The sequence below is a fragment of the Colobus angolensis genome, unplaced genomic scaffold (genome assembly GCF_000951035.1).
Source record: "Colobus angolensis palliatus isolate OR3802 unplaced genomic scaffold, Cang.pa_1.0 Scaffold27, whole genome shotgun sequence".
NCBI lineage: Eukaryota > Metazoa > Chordata > Mammalia > Primates > Cercopithecidae > Colobus > Colobus angolensis.
This window is the reverse complement of record NW_012115932.1, coordinates 9,781,803-9,799,247: the sequence shown is the minus strand read 5'-3', so window position 1 is coordinate 9,799,247 and position 17,445 is coordinate 9,781,803.

Below are 17,445 nucleotides of genomic sequence, written 5' to 3'. Positions count from 1 at the left end.
CTATCTTTAATCTATTTAATCTCTGTACCAAGCTTCCTCATAGACTTGGTGCCTTTTTGGAATATGAAAAACATTCTTTTATTTTCTTGTTTATAAAAAGAAGAGTGCAAATTAAGCAAAATGAATATTTAAAATTCAGTCTTAAGAAAAATGACTAGATGTATATTTCAGAGCTGCTGTGTATATTTAATTCAGTAACATTTAGCAAATGTTTAACTCAAAATTCAGTTAACTATTCTGTAAAAAAAGGAATAATATCTCTACTTAGTTTTCATCAGGATTGAAAGAGACAATACCTAAAAAGTACATAGCACAGTACCTGGCACATGTTAAGAAGTCAAAATTATTATAATTCTTGCAGTTCGTTCTAATCCCTCCAGTTTCTCCAGTATCATTTGCTTTCATTCACCATATAATTGGTTAATGTTATCAAAATAAAAGTATGCTGATTCCCATCCATGCAGCCATACAAACAATAATTATGGCGTAGCTGGCAAGCCAGAAGCTTTGATGTCCCAGTGCTGGAAAGACACGTAGTTTATGTTTTGTTTTCTTGATTCAAGATGTGATTTTTCATGCTGTTACAGAACAAGTAGAACCACAGCTTATAGTTTTTAAGATATGGATTTCTGTTCATCCCATTAACTATCTCAGATGAAATTTGGGAGGGAGAGGTGGTTCCTGTGAATGCATCCCATTGTTCCCCTCTGATACATAAAGGTATCTAAAAATTCTGAGCACTTTATTTTTTGAAAGTCACGGTGTCTCCAAAGGAGGCAATTTTTGTGTCAGGGTCGTGATGGCTTAAAGGATTCTACGCTGACAAGAGAAGATGCACACTGTTTCTCATTCCTGGCCAATTGTTTTAGAGGCAGTAGTTGGAAAAGTAGCTGGTTCTTAACTTGGCTCCTTTTAGAGAGTACTTGGAGGAAGATGAGAAGTGGTGTAAAACTCAGGGTTAACTTTAATTGGAAAAAGAGCTACTCATGGAATTGCATTTAGAAACTTGGCAACCTCAAAAACTTGAACTGTGGATTTTAGAGAGTCCTTTCTCAACAGTTCATGCTGAATACAACTGATAAAATGAGCCTAAAAGAAGAAAAGATATCACCTACTTATAAAGAGAAATGAAAACTGTTTTCGACTGTCATAAAATTCTTGTCAGATACACAGACTATAATTAACCTGATATATGTATATAAGAATTGTTATAAAAGGTGTGATTACACTGTGAATGAATTATGTTGTTTAGCTAGTCATGAAAACATCAAAATTAAATTTATAACAACACATATATTATTCAGTGCTTCATGATTTATTTTCTAGTATTTACAAAATTTATACCTAAGAGTCAAGCCAAAAAAAAAAAAAAAAGATATTTTCTGTTTCATAAAAATCCGTCTCTTTAACGTATAAAAACTGTTTGGCACCTGAAAAAAGAAAGGGAATGAAGATGGGCGAAGAAACACAGGCTTTCGGTATGGAGTGGTTTCATAGCTACATTTTATATAGCAAGGAAAACAAAGAGGATCCTGATAAGGTTCTTCATCATTAATCTCCGTCTCCTGCTGGTGCATAATCTATACAAACAGGGATAGGTTTGGGGGATTTGTAGCAGGTATTAGGTCACATTTCTCAAGGAAATAACTTTTCAGTATATGTGTATGCCTTAATCTCTGTAAGAGAAAAATTCTTTATTAATTCTTATATTTGTTTTATGACCTTCACTGACAAAATATTGAAATATTTTAGTATCTATAAATGAGATGCCCAAGGACTAAAAAACACAACAAAACAGAATTTCATCTGGATTTGCCTGACACAGACAAATTCTCCAATCCATTGTCTGTTCAGAAGATAACATGGTTCTGGCCAGGTGCGGTGGCTCACTCCTCTAATCCCAGCACTTTGGGAGGCTGAAGCAGGTGGATCACAAGTTCAGGAGTTCGAGACCAGCCTGACCAATATGGTAAAACCCTGTCTCTACTGAAAATACAAAAATTAGATGGGAATGGTGGCACATGCCTGTAATCCCAACTGCTCAGGAGGCTGAGGCAGGAGAATCACTTGAACTTGGGTCAATGACAAACAGAAATGGCAAATGTCGCTTCCAAGCTGGGGCAGTGAAAACTACCCATGTGATTCTGCTGACTTTCTTCATTTTTGACAATGAACTTGTTGAGATGGTGGAGCCTGAAGACCTAAGTGTCTCACTGAAACACCACAAGGAGGACAGGTGTCTTGGAGGGTTGGCTAGACCAGCGGTCCTCAACCTTTTTGGTATTACGGACTGGATTCATGGAAGACAATTTTTCCACAGAACTGGGGAGGGTATGGTTTCAAGATGATTGAAGCACATACATTTATTGTGCACTTCATTTCTATTATTATTATATTGTAATATAAAATGAAATAATTACACAACTAACCATAATGTAGAAATCAGTGGAAATCCTAAGCTTGTTTTCCTGTAACTAGACGGTTCCATCTGGGGATGATGGGAGACAGTGACAGATCATCAGGGTCAGATTCTCATAAGGAGGGCGCAACTTAGATCCCTCGTATGTGCAGTTCACAATAGGGATTTTGCTCCTGTGAGAATCGAATGCAGTGATCTAACAGGCAGTGGAGCTTAGGTGGTAATGCTAGCTAGCCTGCTGCTCACCTGCTGCTTGTGCAGCCTAATTTGTAGCAGGCCATGGACCACCAGTACTGGTCGGCGGCCCAGGGGTTGGAGACCCCTGGGTTAGACCACAACTGATTGTGCAGATAAAAATAAAGGTAACTGTAGCCTGACCACGCCATTCAAATTACATTCACCCTATTTTTTGCTTTAATAGCACCTATCACAACTTTGTTAAAATTAATTATGCATTTGATTTACTTATTCAATACCTGCTTTCTCCTCTAGACCAAGGATTGGCAATCATTTTTAGCAAAAGTACAGATAGTAAATATTTTACTTCCTGTGGGTTCTAAGGCCTCTGTTGGAACTACTCCATTTTCCTATCCCTGCATAAAACCTGTGACAGACAATATGTAAATGAATTAGTGAATCCGTGGTCCAATAAAATTTGATTTACAAACACAGGTAACGGGCCAGACATATTTTGCCCACGGTCTGTTTGCCAACCATGTGCTACAGTATCAGATCTACATACGTAAGGAACTCTTTTTTTTTGTTTTTGAGACGGAGTTTTGCTCTTATCTCCCAGGCTGGAGTGCAGTGGCGAGATCTCAGCTCACTGCAACCTCCGCCTCCCGGGTTCAAGCAATTCTTCTGCCTCAGCCTCCCGAGTAGCTGAGATTACAAGCGCCTGCCACCACGCTTGGCTAAATTTTGTATTTTTAGTAGAGATGGGGTTTCGCCATATTGGACAGGCTGGTCTGGAACTCCTGATCTCAGGTTATCTGCCTGCCTCGGCTTCCCAAAGTGCTGGGATTACAGGCGTGAGCCACCGTGCCTGGCCCGTAAGGGACATTTTTCACTTATGATGATACAACTTTCACTTAGCAGAATTCTGGCCACATGGTAAATAATAAAATCTGCTTTGAAAATTAATGAATGAATGAATCAGGTATGCTAAGAGCAATCATTGCTAGATTAGGGAGTTTAAAGTTTCTTTTCTGTAGCCTGATAGCTGTGCTGTTGGATAGAACTATTTGGACAGAAACCAGAAAACCTAATCTCAGATTCTAGGTCTGCAGATATGGGTAAGGTCATAGTTATTGTATCTATAACCACCTTTATTTAACCTCATAGTCCTTTTAGCATAAAAGATAAATGGATAAAGGTATTAACTATATACAATAGGCTCTAATAAAATGGATGAAAATATACCCTGAATCCTATAATTCATGCAGTCCCCGACTAAATTTTTAAATATAGATTATTAAAGCACCAGAAACAAAAATCTGTAAAACTAAATGATCTTACATAATTATCTCCCCACCCAACTATTTCTCACTGTTCTTGAAAGTATTGACATTTACCTTAACTATGCCATTAAGATCACATTACCTATGCTTAAGTTACCATACATTAATTGAATATGTATATTTATTAAATATGTATTATATGTGAGGTACTCTGATAAATTCACGTGAAGGATCTCATTTAATCCTTATAGCAACTCTATTAGGAAAAGTAATGTTTACTGTTTAAATTTTAAAATAAGAAAATTGAGACATATATATATATGAAGAAATTTGTCCAACGCTCAGTAAATAAAATAGTAAAGCCCAGACTTAAACCTAATTGAGTGATTCTAAAATTATTATGCCACAGTGCTTCACCAAACTTGATTAAATTAGTAATAATATTGATACACAGATAACTGCTTTTTTAAGCTAAAAATTTACCCTAGATTTTTTGAAGCTAAAGGAGAGACTCAAAATATTATTTCTAAGTGGCTGGATCAACTATTAAATATTTACTTGTCTGATATATTTATCACAACTTCAGCAGATCAATCAGTCATTCACATTTGATTTGGCATCAGAAAAATGTAAGAATAAGTGACTGGGCAATTTCTAAAAATTGAACTAGTTTTTCTGTATTACCCAAGTGGATCAAATAAAAGAAATATGAAAGGACAAATTTCATTATTACAATTCGTGAACAGAAACTGATATGGTCATTACAACTCAATGTCTATTAATGTAGGAGGACTACATAAAAGTGTTGGAAGAGATTTATTTGAAGATTAAAATTTTTCAACATTCAGCTTATTTTTCTAAGCATTTGTGAAGAGAGATTTGCAGACTCAGTTCACTGCTAATGGAAAATTTTCTAGCCTTCCTAGCTCCTCCATCATTTTGGGGAATAAAAGGTGATAACCATTTCCTAGGTATTATTCATTCTAAATAAATCTGGTTACAATTAGCAAAAGTACACAATTTCTTTCAAATTATATGTCATTTTTTATCTTTTCCTATTTTAAAATGTTTGAAAGTTCATGCTTGGATTGTGCAGAACATAAACAATATTCAAATATTATTCAAATATCTCTTTACTATTAGTTTACAGAAAATTTCTCAGTGCAATAACCTACTCTTCATGATAGGGAGGATTCGAATGCTTGGAGGGGTTTCAATGAAGCAGGATTTGGACTGCTTTATATCTACTTTTAGGGCAAATAAATGACTATACGTTATGCATTTAAAAATTTGTTTTGTCTATGAAAAAAGACAAAAGAATTGAATTCCCAAAGTTGATTGTGCAATATAAATTATGCATGTTTTTTAAAAGTATGTTATATATAAAGTATAAATAAAAACTATACATACATATATAAATGTTCATATATATATATATATATATATATATATTTGAGTGTTTGACAACTACTCAGAGAAAAATGCATAGTGCAATAGCAATAAGAATGTATAAAAGGATTGCACTTCTCCATCTGGAAAAACTTCATGAGTACACATTGAGATCCTCTCCTTTGATAGGTGAAGCTTAGACAGATTAAAGGGAGAGAGTCAACAGAGTCATTATTAGAAGCTACACAAATAATCAGCCTGAATCGAATTGAATTCCAGATTATATTACTACCTGGGCAAATTGCTTTAAAGTTCTCCACAACCTTTTCTATAAAAGTTGGCATGTCTTACATGTAAGCTATTTATAGGATTGAGTATTAGACTTATATACTCACAGTGAAACGTTGAAATACATTTTGGATAAAGCACCCAGCACAGAACTTAGGATCTAGCAGATAACTACAGTTTTTTTTTTTTTAATCACATTATCATTGTCATCATCATCTTCACCCTCAATGTCTTGATATAGATCACACAGCTAATTGATGAAATAGAAATGAATAGAAGGCTGGTTACCTGACTCCAATGCAGTGTTCTTTCTAACTTATAAAAGTTTGAGATTTTGTGAACTGATATGGCAGAAACACATTTAGAGAGGAGATGAAGCCAGTAATTTTTAAAGAATAGGTACGACTGAAAAAGAATACTAAAGGCATTCGAGCAGTTGGGAAGGAATCGTCTGGGAGCTGTATCCGTATCAAATGCTCAGAGACCAGAGAAGCATGGTGTTTATGGAGGATACGTTTTTCTGCCCAACTAAAATGTTGACCATGATAAGAAGGGAAAAAATACATTATGTAGCAATTTGCTCTTCAGGTATGTTTGGATATAATGCAGAACAAACAACAAAGCATCATCATTGTAGGGTCTTATTAAGGGATTAATATAACAGTATCATTCTAGTGTTTCCATGTACAATAGTATAGTTAGAATGATATGAAAAGGTGGTGAAAACTAGTAACAGATCCTTGTGGTAAAGGGGTTGTAAAGAGATTAAAAATAATGCTCTAATTTTGGATATTTCTAGAATATTGACGGCTATAGAGAAAAGCAAGGAATTTTTTTTTTTTTTTCCTGGAGATATCTTGAATTCTTTGCAGAAGAGAAAATAGTCTATAACCTAAAAGCAAATGCCTATATTTCATCTTCTTTCCCAGTTGCATGAATGAAACCTCAGGTTTTAGGAAGGGTTCAAAAAACAGAGCTCCACGTCAGGTTCAGAGATAAACTAGGCTTCATGCCCTTTTGAGAGCAATCTGCCCATGGAGGATTATTGAACATCTTGGTCAGGACTGAATTTGAACTAGGTTCCAAGGATGAAAGCTCACCGGCTAATCTGCTGAGCTACCAAGGCCACTGCTGTGCTGGTTTATAGAAATCCTATTAACTGAGAGATTGAAGGGAAGGAAGATAAGATAGCAAGGTGTTGGAAATCAAGCTTCAGTGATTTCAGCAGAAAAGGTACTTTGAACCATGCTATTGTATACAGATGGGAATTAAATGCCACACACATACTAAATGTGTATGTGCATATGTGTGTGAGACTGTATACATAAAATTATATATTTTCAAAGCATCTATTTTGAATGTACTTCATAGTACACAAAAATGTTCAACATATTTAACCTGGAGATATATAAACATAGGATGGGAGTTCACACTGAAATCCATTTTCTTATTCTAGCTCTTCAAAGCCCACAATGATGAATATAACAAAACCACTTCTCTATACTCTGCATTCAGTCATATTCAATACTGTCAGGATCTACTAGAATAATGAATCTTAATTATGTTATTCACTAACGTTTATTTTTCTTCTGGTTCTGAGAATACCTACTGCAAATAGTATCTGCTGGTGCTCATTTCAGTACAACTGGAATGGAACAAGAGAGCTGCATTAATGCCAATTATAAACATCTGAGTTTAGATTTGAAAGTAAATTCAGCAACTAAGATCATGACAGAGCCTATACACAATAGGCTCTAATAAAATGGATGAAAATATACCCTGAATCCTAGAATTCATCCTAGAATTCATGCTATATTAATCCTAGAATAATACAGAGGAAATCTGTCATACCTTTTAGGATATGACTTGCTCATGCTGCAAAGTTATATACCTACACAGGGTTCTATTCACCTATCCAGAAAATAAATATATTGGATTGGATTTAGTGGTCAGTAGTATTCTTTATTATCCTAGATAATCTAAGACTCTATATTCAAATTGCTTGTGAATGAGAAAAATACATAAATAAAGCTGCAGATATGAAGGAGATGAAGTCCCTCTTAAGAGGGAGAAAGAACATGGAAGCCACATGTCAGAAATCTAAAATTCAAGTATCAATTCTGCTTCTAAGAAGTTAAGGCAGTGGGATGGGGATGGGGTTGAGGGGATAGCGCTAAGAAAATGACTGGACATCTCTGAGCCTTTGTCATCTCATTTACATTTGATAAGACCAGATGATATTTGGACTTCTTTCTAGCATTAAAATGTACTGATTTAATTAATTCTCTAAATAGATTCTATATATAGTTCTTCATGAAATTGGGTGAGAATTCTGGTCACTGGGTGACACTGGACAGGACATCTTTTCCGAGCTGCAGTTTTTCTATAAAAGGAGTACCCTGGTGTGTACTCCTCACATGAATGTGCTGTAAAGAGCCTGTGCATTAAGGGACACGAGTGTGCTCTTTCTTCTATAAGGCATAAAAATGATATATGAACATAAAATAATCATCACAAATTAACTTGATGATTAACAAATGGCCACAGACAGACTGAGCTGATGGAAGATTTTCAAAACTTCATTTAATTTAAAAGAAAACTGAGATAAATGCAGCTTGCTTGGTCTTCCTAATTTTGAGGTAATTTTATTTTCAGTATGACATAAATTAAACATTTGTGGCAGAAGAGTTTCATTTGCTGTAAGATAAGATTCTTAGAAACAGTGTGATTTTGGAGGTTTGTGGTCGAAAGCAAACTGATTTTTATCAATTTTCCGGTAAAAAATAACAATAATACAAGATAAACCTCCAAAAATAACAAACATTTTCTAAACTTTATTCCTAAACTCTGGCCATACTGAAATGTAAAAACATTGAAAATTTACTGAGTTATCTTAAATGCTGTCAAGGTAACCTTACTGTTACCTTAAATGTAAAATAAAAGTTATGCTTTGTGTACTGTTGTTGAGAATATTTTATTTTTTTGTGCATTTCCACACTCATAAACTAAAAATTATGAAGAAACAATGATGGGCACACAGCCATCCTAACAAATGATCAAAATATAATCAAGATATAATCACAAGAAATAAGACTTATTTTACAAAATTTGAAGCATGTACTATGCTTATATCCTCCCTTCTCCTGGGTATCTGTAGTCTTTGAACACCAGAAAAAAAAAAAATGCTCAATTTAGAACAAAAAAATGAAACCAAACCAGGCTCAGCATGGATGCTCTGTCTTAAGCTCTTAACTTATAACCCTGTCTGAGGAGCATGCAGGAGGAATGGCCTTTGCAGATATTCACTTCATTGTTTTTAAAGTGGAGAGTTCATCACTGGTTTTAGTCAATATATCCAGTCAGACTCAAACACCATTTACCCTTGAATCTTAAACCGTGTGCTGTGGCTGTGAACTGGTCCAATCAGAGGAAACTTTCTGCAAGTCCATCCTCACAGCACACAATGCTCACATTGCTTTCGATCTCAGTGCCACTGAGCTATCACTCAGGCTTGTTCCTGAGTTAGCATCTTGAGCCATTCTTGTGATACAAGAGGGGCTCTCTTTCACAGAGCCCTGTCTTCTTCTAACATCTTATTTTCAAGAGCAGGATTTCAAGTTGAAGAAAAATGTTACTTGCACATTCCTAAATATTTTCATTGGCTTAGGGATTTTCTATCATTTATTGCTGAGGACCAACACTTAACTACCTTTCAAGATTCCTGGGATCCAGTGCCCAGGATTAAAATCTCTGGGTTAACAGATGATTTGATTAATTTTATGGAAATAATTATATATTTCAGAATGACATGAATCTAGCTCAACCTGTTCAGTTCGGAAATCTACATGATGGAGGTGAACTTTCTTATAGGCCGTTTTTCATGTTTTCACTGTATAACAACGTTTCACAAAGTGCACTATAGAGCACTGTCCATACCACAAGATGCTATAAAGCTAAGAGAAAAAAATTTTTACTCAAACATAAAAAAGAAAATATACAATATTCCCTCTCCCAAGATCCCAACGCATATATTAAAGGCACTCTTAATTTATAGAAACCTACTATGTTTGACTGCTGTGTATTTAAGAAGTTTTTCTTCCACTTTCATCCCACAAAAATCCACACAAAGACTTTTGTGACCAAATGTGTGTGTTTCTTTTTTCCCTACAAATCAGCAACCAATCAGTTTTGCAGTGGATACCAGCTGGGTATCCTCTAATTCAACACAATTCTGACACTGATTACCTGGAGACAGCATCAGATCCCAAAGGTTGAGGGCTTCGTCTCACAAGACTGCCTCCTGACTGCTGATGCCAATCACAAGCCTGAGCTTCTGACCTACTGGCTATAAATTACCCCATAACCCCATCCTTGGGTTCAATTAATTTGCTAGAAGGGCTCACAGAATCGAGGGAAATACCTTTCCTGGGTTATTACAACGGATATTACAAAGGATGCAGGTGAAGAGATGCATAGGGCAAGGCATGTGGAAAGGGGTAAGAAGCTCTCATGCTCTCTCCAGGTGCAACATTCTCCAGGACCTCCATGTATTTTGCTATCCAGAAGCTCTTTGAACCCTGTCCTTTGGGTTTTTACGGAGGTTTCATTACATGGGCATGACTGATTAATCCCATTGGCCACTGGTGATCAATTCAACCTTCAGTCCCTCTCTGCTCCCTGGAGGTTGAGGAGGTGGGGGTGAAAGTACCAACCCTCTAATTCTGTCTTCATCTTTCTGGTGACCAGCGCCATCCTGAAGCTACCAAGGGGCTACCAGCCATCAGTCAACTCAGTAGCAAGCAAAAAGACATTGTTTTGGAGATTCTAAGGACTTCAGGAGTTGCAGGCCAGGTAACAGGGACAGAGACCAGGTATACATTTCACAAAATCATGGTCAGCCCTTGGTCTTCAAACATGAATCTCTTACATCAAAATGATATATAACTCAAAGGAGACTGCCACATTATTAGAATCCCACTCAGTCATTAATAATTAGTCCAATTTAACATATGGTATGAAAATACCTCCCAGAGTGGGGTCATTCAGGTTTTCAGACTTCCATTTCTTCCTCCCAGGTCCCCAAAGCATCATGGGCTTGGGAAACACATAGCTTTACCCTTTTAAGCATCTGGTAGAAGGGAGCTAGTAGACAATACGATCTCTTGCTTTAGCCTTTTTTAAGATGTGAATATTGGATTTCCATCAATTCATAATTAATGTATTCACTTCTTTACCCTCAGCTACTATTCCTCCTTCTCTCCATTAATACCCACACATTTTCACTAGTCTAGCAAGTACCTCCTCCTCAGTCCACTCCCATTCAGATAGGGTAAGTAACTAGCAGAACTAGTTGGTACTTTTTTTTTTTTTTTTTTTTACCACCAGTCATTATAGCTGCATTCACTCTGAGACCCAATTTTGTCAGATGGGTGAAGGCACAACACTCTCTCATCAGGGCCTTAGAAGTACTGACATAAGGTTTGAAAACATAGTTGCAGTATTTTGCTTAGAAATCATCCCTGCTTCCAGCACTTAAAGTTGCAGTCCTGGTCCTAGGACCACTGTATCAGGTAGGAAAGAAAAAAAAATTGAGGTGATATAGGGAAGAAAGAAAGCATAATAGTCATTGTATCAGGTTATTCATCTCATGGCAAGGATTGCTTCATTACACCAGTATCTTCTCTACCCTCTCCTTTCCAGATTAACCAAAAAGCAAAAACAAAAACAAACAAACAAACAAAAACAGAGGGACATTTAAAGGAGACATTCCATTAGTCCCTATCATGTTGAGTGTGAGCACATGCTCATGAAAGCACATAAACCAGCCGGTCATCCTTTGATCTCCCATGTCAGACAACTGCATACTTCCTAACTCATTTAAACATGTGAACATTTTCTGTTACAAAGACTCTGATGCTTCCTATAGTACCCCTGTGCAATTAGATTTTTAAGACCTGGAAACCCACTACCTAGAAAGAGACAGCGGAGTTACCATTTTGGCATTATGGTTCTGTTATTACTTTCTTCTTCAGTGGGAAATGTGGCCTCTGCACTCTGTTAGTTTTCTTCACATTATTCCTTTCTAAATCTCTTCACTCACAAATTAGACCAATCCTAGCCTCCTGTTGCTTATGACATGAAAAACTCCCAACACGTTACAAAAAGTCTTATATCTGATGCCAATTAATCTTTCTTGCTGATACCCCATGTCTCTCCTCCCATTGACCCACTGTTTAGCAAAGTGATCTACCTGCCACCTACTGAACACAAAATGCTGTCAGTGCATGCCACTTTTGGTGCACTCTCCTCCACTTTTTTCATTGCCTAAATTGTGCATATGATTCTACATATAATTGAAATGTCATTTCTCTATGAAGATTTACATTCTTCTCCTTCCTAGGATCTCTTTTGCTTCGTTATGATCTAACATTTCCTTGGACCCATCTTTATACAGTACTTTTAAAATAGTATCAAAACGATCCATTAAATGGCTCTTTGCAAGTCAATCTAATCTGAGGTGCTAGAAGTCAGAGTGGTAGGTCTTTCTTGGTGGGGGATTATTGACTGAGAAGGAACAGGCAGGAGCCTTCTGGAATACTTTTAAAAAATATAGGTGGTGGTTACACGGATCTATGCAGAGGCACAAATTCATCATTATATATTTAAGATTTGTTCACCTAATTTATTGTGATTTATTGCATGCCACAACAGAAAATTTGAAAAATAATATGATCCCCTACCAATGTCTGAATCACCTGAGGGGAGGCACTTTTATTCACCTTTTCATTTTCAAAGTATATCACTGTGCCCAGCACAATGGGGGCATACAAATTTGAAAAGTATATCAATGAATGAATGAACATATAAGCAGCCCCTTTACCTGGGTACAGCTTTAGCTTGTCAAGAGAGGAGCACATTTCAGGTAGAGAAGGACAATTTAATTAGCTATACTTTGAACAATCATAAGAAATAGATGATGATATGCAGTTAGTAACTTTGAAGATGAGACGAGAATATGCAGACTGATTAACAATTCCGAATAGAACTTTAGTGTTTGGCAACATTTCAGTAATGTAGTTCACTGAACAGCTCAGCGAATACCTGCACCCCATATGTCTTCTATTTTCCCTTCTCCCTTAGACATCTCCCTAAAGGCTAATAAACAATGGGTACCTCCCTGAAGAACAATAAATATATCAAATTGACTCAAATATTATTACTTAACATTAAGTGCCAACAGTACATAACTTATAACTAGCATTAATTCTTTGCCCTTGAGAATCCTATGTTTAAAAATAAAAGTTACAACATTAGAAGAGACAGAAAAGAGATGAAAATTCATTAGTTCACATCTCCTATTCATTGAAATACATATGAAATCCCTTTTACAAGCTAGGAACTGTGCTAGACTCTGGTGGTGGGTAGGGGGAAATAGCCTGGAAAGCAAGATCTCTGCTTTCATGCAGCTTATAGTCTGGCAAAAGATAAAAAGTAGAAATAATTTTCATTTATGTGATTTTTCTCTGTGCTAACCATTTTGCATGCATTTATTTAATTATCATATCAGATAGACGAAACCGATATCACTATTATTCCCGTATTACAAATAAGGAAGAGGCTGAAAGGTCATTCAGATACTAAAAATACACTTATATATGATTTCCCTTTGTAAATTTCTGAACTTCTAGGGAGCAGTGAACAGGTCTTAATACTTCTGTGTATGTACCTCAGTATCCAGCACTATGCTGGGAACATAGTAGGGTGAAACTACTGTCTGACTATGGTGATGGTAGTTGACCGACAATTCTTTTCTTGTTCTTCAGAAGCAGGACAGTGAGGAATATTTATTTCCTGTGTAAGAGATATATAGTCATATTAAATTCTATGTTTAATCTATCATTGTGTGATTTAGCACTGCACATTAAAGTGGTTGGCACATAGCATGGCTTAGGTCAACTCAACCAAATTTATTAACTGTCTATAGAGTGGGACTTTCCATGCTCCACCTACATCCCTGAAGATCCAGCTTACTATTTTATACATTCAACCTTCAGCGTCTTTGTGCTTTGCTTCCAACAACTTGTACCAGCAGCACAGAAAGTCAGCACTACTAGGAATATATAGGGCCCCACCAACCCTTACTCAATGACTGACTGCTGCAGAATATAAAAGGTCAGCTCCCTTTCCTCAAGGTAGCACCAACTCTAGGGTACAATTTACTCTCCAGAGCTCCTCATAAAACCAGGTCGAGAATAGGCCTTTATCTGAAATTGCTCCCTTGCTGGAATGGGATTCCTCCCTTCTATCCCTCCGCCTTCTCCTGACCTCCCTCTCTTCTATCTCTCTGCCTCCTCCCTGACCGATTTCTCCTTAAAGTACCCCCTCAATAGATCATTTGCACATAAAGCTTTATCTCAGTCTCTGCTTCATGGAAACCAACTGCAAGTAGTTTATTTTGTAGTTTATGAGAACATCAGTTAGGGTTCTCCAAAGAAACAGAACCATTTGGGAATATATATAGAGAGAGATAGATTTATTTTAAGGATTGGATCACATGATTATGGAGTCTGGCACTCCAAAATCTGTAGGGCAGCATGGCAGTCTGGAGATTCAGATAAGGGTTTATGTTGCAGTCCTGGATCTAAAGTTCATCAGGCAGACCAGTAGGATGGGAACTCAGGAAGGATTTCTCTGTTATGGTTTTCAGGGTGAATTCCTCCTTCTCTGGGAAACCCTAGTTTGTGCTCTGAAGACCTTCAACTGATTGGATGAGGCTCACCCAGATTATGGAGGTGACCTCCTTTGTTTCAGGTTAAATGATTGTAATTGTTCAATGACTTCTAAGAAATACCCTCATAGCAACATCTAGATTAGTGTTTGATCAAACAACTGGACACAAAACCTAGCCATGTTAACACATGAAATTAACCACTGCAAGAAGGGAAGTTGGGAATGGTGGAACAAGCTCTGTCCTGAGCTGAAGGACATCATCCACAAGAGTTTAGATACAACATACAGTTTTGTTCTGTGCCTCAGCTTTCTTTTTCATGTGGGATGGTCCTAAGAGCACGTGAATATGGACGAAGTGGAGAGCAGTGTTGTTCTCATGCCTTGACCACACTGAAGTATTAGGCTGAACCACTAATGCCCTAACAGAAATTGAAGGGCCCATTCGATGTGATTTATTATGGGAGCCAAGAAACAGGCCAGTTCACCCAAACTTGTTACATGCTTGCATAATGCCATGTACCTCTCCTTCATTGAACAATTCTTAATTATACAACAATTTGGGTCATTATTTAATTAACAACTCACAATCCGATTAGAATGCAGGTTCCAGGAGGTGAAGGGTTGGTTTTATCATTGAATCTCCAAACCCAGTGGGCATGCCTGGCACAATGAAAGTTTATTGAGTAAATGCCAATGACATTAACCTATTAATATATCACCTCATTTGTATATTATATAATTCATATAATTCTGTGTATAACTTTATAGGTTCTATAAAAATCACATCATTAAATATAATACACACATACATATAGACACATACTGAAATACTTCATTAATTTGATGGATATATGAAAATTTTTAAAAACTTGAGGGATGTCCTGAAGGAATGTGCTTATGCTTTGTGCTTTTTCTGCTCTTATGTATATGATACTCCTTTCACAGAAAAAATGTCTTTCAGTTTGTCATGCACAGAGATTCTCCTTCTATTCTTTCTGCGGATGATGAGGTAACACTCAGCCCTTAAAATCATCTTTGCTGGAAAATATATCAATATCAGTTTACTGTTCCTAACTCCAAACAGGAAAAAAAAAATAATAAAAGACAATCAGACAAGGGGACCTGAGCAGCAGAAAATAATTGGACTCTCTAAATTGTGCCATTCTCAAGAGGAATTACTGGCACACACTGCTTCTTCCCCGGACCACGCTGAGCATCCCTTGGAATCGCAACAGAAGCATTTTATTGCTCATTAAATATTTTTTAATGTGAATCCACTCTTGGCATTTCTACTTTTAGTTTTTTTTTCTCACAAACCTTCCTGTGTTGCATACCTCCTTCCCTACTACACGTAATTTAAAAGAAATTATGTAAGCTTATTTCTCTGATTAAGAAAGCCTAATGCACAAACACACAAAGGATCTGACCAGTATAGCTCAAGTAGCTAATGAATCTGGCAATGTTAAGCTCATTCTCAATAAAAATGGGCCCTACAAATCACTATAAAAAGTGTGTTTTGTGCTTTAAGAGCCATAATTGTCACACATTTACAATTCATAACCAGTGACTGCAGGGTGCTTACTCTAGTTAATCCTCCACAGAATAGTGGATATTGATGCTGTGGAGAAGGGGCACAACAGAATCATGTGTCACTTGAAATATTCATTTGGGAAGCCTCCCACACCAATAAAATTCTGAAATGTAGCTATGGGAAGCCTGAACACGTTCTCCCCGCTCAACTGTAAGTGAGGAGAAAGGTGAGGGTTTGATATGCCCACGCACCTTGCTTGTAACAGCTTACCCCAGGTAAGCTGGCTCCAAAATAGTAAAGAGAAAAAGTACAGTTGGATTGTCAAAAAGGTTATGTACCAAGCCTTCACTGTACCTGTCTAGACCTAAAGACCTGGAGACTAAAGACACATGAGTTCTGAGAAGCTTCCATATCTTGACTGATTTGGTTAAAGCACAACTGGTTTATGATAAATAGCCAGATGGATGAGTCTCACTGACTTTTAGTGAACACGTTTAATATACTTACAATTCTTTTAGTAAGCCTGACACATTATATGACTGCTATTTAAAAATGATTTCCAAATCTTAAGAGTAATACTTGTTTGCAATTCAGTATTATTAACTGTAGTCACCATGGTACACATCAGATCTCCAGAACATTATTTTTTTAATCTGTCAACTAAAATTTTGTGCCCTTTGACAAACAACTCTATGTTTTGCCCAATCTCTGCCCCTGACAACATTGTTCTACTCTTTGTTTCTATGAGTTTGACTTTGTAGATTCTACCTAGTAGCAAGACCCTGCATTACCAAAATGTGTAGGCTATCCCTGAGGTCTATAGCAAATGGCCATACCCACACAACTGAATGTTTGCAGTTACAGATTCCCAACTGATAATCATGGGTATTTGAAATGAGTTCTTGGTCTTGGTGTAGTTTCAAATGTTCTTTTTCTTTTCTTTCTTTCTTTTTTTTTAAAGAACATTCATAAAATTAGAAAAAGCTTATTTTTAATCCAATCTAACCCTTCTGCAATGCAAGGAAATTGTTTAGAATGATTTGAAGGGAAATGTATTAGGTGAACTTTGGATGATCTTGGCCATCTGTTTCTCTGCCCCTGAGAGTGGAGTTTCCAGGAGTCACTCAATCATTCAAACATAGGAACTTAAATAGAAAAAAAAAACTAAACTAAATAAAATCAGTTGTCCTTCCTTTGGCCCTTCTATAACATACCACCTTAACCCCATCTTTCTTTCATTCTCTCCACATACCCTCCTCCCACCATGTATTCCTCACAACAGCCACTCCTTATATTTCCTTGTATAAAATCATTGCAGTTTGTGATGCAAAATAATGATCCCTCGCTTCCTGGGTTTGCAATTTTAACTATACAAGCTTTTTAAGTTCAAGAGGCAGAATCAAAATGCATTTTTATTCTATATTATAATAAATGTGAATATCAAAAGATTCTGCCAGAGTTGTGTGACTGCTGGCATTTGTAAAAAGTCAGAGAATCTTGGAACTGAAAGAAGCAGAAATGTATTTAGTATTTCATTTGACTCTTGATGCAGAGGGAGAGAGGGAAAAACCAAATGATATGCTGTGTTGCAAACTTTTACATTTCTTTCTTTCTTTCTTTCTTTCTTT